Here is a 2,694-nt window from a genome sequence, read left to right on the forward strand (position 1 = left end):
TATATATATATATATATATATATATATATATATATATATATATATATTTCAATCCCCTATAACAATCCCCCCCATACAGACATATACATATCTGGGTATAAATATACAAATACAGTTTGAGTGAAATTGGCCCATCTGGACTGACAATACTCCTTTCAAGAGCTAAAGTCCATCTACTGAAAATCCCAACAAGGAATATGAGAAGGCCTTTGTCGAGTTTATCATTAGGGATGCCTACAGACATGCAAAACATACAAGATATTGCTACTGCCCTTGGTTGTCATCTAGAGGTGGAAGGCAAGCCTCTTTTACTGAAGACATGAAGGGGTCATGAGGTTGCTGAACTACAACTGAAATGAAAACCTCCTCACTGAGGACTACATTTTATGGTACCAAATCTCCATATAAGCTGCCAAAGGACAAAATCAATCTGCAACTCTACTTAGATATGATGCCTATAAATCACAATAGAGATATGTATGGCATGAAAGCCATAAGGGTTTCAGTATTGGCATGCATGTCTTAACAGTAACTAACAGTTCTCTCATTAGACTTAAGACTTGCTTAACTAGAGAGAAAAAATGCTTGATGGTGAAAACCTAGCCAACTACCCAAACAAGGGAAGGCATAAATTTTGGAGAACCTAGAAAAAACACTTTAATAAACCAAAATAATCTCTAATACCACTCTCCCTAGATATTTTTCCTTTGGAGAAAAACAGATGATAGTGATAATTTCATGGCAAAAAGACTAGATCCATAATTGTCCAATTAAAGCAAGCTGTATTTGTGGTGCACCTGGGACTGGTCAGCTGCTGTCTCATCTTAAGTCAGGATTTGAGGGAGCATCTCCTGCCGCCCTCCAGCCTCTTAAAGTCCCTTTTATAGCAGGGACAAACTGTTCACAGGTGTGAGAGAGTTGGCTGTTTTATTGTTAAATAGATATGATGAAAGGGAAGGAACAAGGGTAAAGATATTCATCACGTTGGTGGAGTCATAAGTTTAGCATAAGTCGAAAATATATGTATTGAGGTTTAAATCAGATCAAAGAAACAGGAAGCTATTAACTGCAAATAGAAAACTTAACTTGAAAGAACTTAAAACTGGACAAACAAGAAATTGTTTTTAACTGTCTTAACTGCAGACAGAACCGTTAACATACAAGATCCATTTTTCCTGTTTTACTTTCCCATTAACTTGCAAGGCATACTGTTACTGTTTTGATCTCACCATAGTTGTACACAGTGACTGCATTTGTGTGTGTGTGTATGTGCAAGTGCAGTTAAAATTGTGTAAATTAAAATATAGCACTGTTTTGAATATTCAAAATTCAAAGATAAGGGCAGTGCAGTTCAGTGTGCTGAAAAGGACTCACAGAGTGTGATTCCTCAGATATGTTTGAGAACACTAAAGCAACATGCTTTAGGTGAGTGCATGCTGAGTGAAATACTATTCAATGTAGTTTTCACATAATGTACTATGTGAGTCCTTGTCAAAGGCTAAGTGCACTATTGACACAGTTGGTGTAAGGGCAAGGACAATCTCCACAGAGGATCAGGCACAGACTACAAATATGCCGGTGAACTACATGTTGTCCTGGGAACAGAGGGTTTGACACTGAGCATGAAGAACGGCTAGCAGAGTGGTGGTGACTTAGTAAGAGCAATGCTTATGGACTGCTCCAGAAATGGTTAAAACAACATCTGCCAAATGGTACAGTATGTGAAAAATGTGGCCAGAGTGTTTGCAACAGGGTAAGAACAATGCTACCATATTTCAGGCACTGTAAGAACCAGGTTTCACAACGCATGTGGCACACAATAAGAACACCAATGAAAGACTCTTCACAGTGGGAAATTGTCTTTTTGTTTGAGATACACCTCCTGCTTAGGGTTCCAAAGATGTGTCCATGATGCTGAATGCCCACCATGCTCTTCTTCTCATGGGGGTAATTCACCTCTCTACAGCTGAGAAAAAAATAGAAGAATAGAAGTGTCATCGAGTCCTGAGTGCTGCTCACTCTGTCACATCTTCCCCCTGCTAGGCAAAACCTGCACACTCCCTTTCTATCCTAATTAAAACACTTCCATGCAGAACATCTCAGAGCATAAGATTGCCATACCTGGGACATACAGAGAGGAGATATGGCCTGCACATGGAGAGCTAATCTGGAGTTTGAGAACCCACAGCACCTTGGCTGGGGAAGTTTCCTAAAAATCAGAACCAGGTAGAGAATGCATAGGAGAGATTTCCTTCAGCCTCACTGTTGCACCTCAAAGGATTAGAAGAGGTGAGTGATGCAGGGCAGCAAAGGACCAGGTGAGGTCCAAGCACACTTTGAGGGCCTTGAGGGAGTGTCAGTGGGTGACTTACATGTTTAATCACTTTCTTCGGGTTCACTGATCTCCTGGTGCGTTAGGAGAGGCTTACTCTCTGGCACCCAGTGTTCCTGATACCGTCATACTTCCTCCTGGATCCTGATGTAAAGATTTGTCCCATGAATACTTGGTAAGTTGAGGGCATATCTGCATTGTTTATATCAGGGAACTAGAAAGCTTGTCTTGTTCTGGTTTGCACATCTTCTGGCTCAGAGAGACTGGACACCCAACAGATGAGAACAAGGGCCAGTTTGTGTTTCATCTTGTGGCCTCTGCAACTCCCACATACAGTTGCACATCTTCCTTCACTAGAACGT

The sequence above is a fragment of the Psammomys obesus genome, unplaced genomic scaffold (assembly GCF_907164565.1).
Source record: "Psammomys obesus unplaced genomic scaffold, mPsaObe1.curated_primary_1811, whole genome shotgun sequence".
Lineage (NCBI taxonomy): Eukaryota > Metazoa > Chordata > Mammalia > Rodentia > Muridae > Psammomys > Psammomys obesus.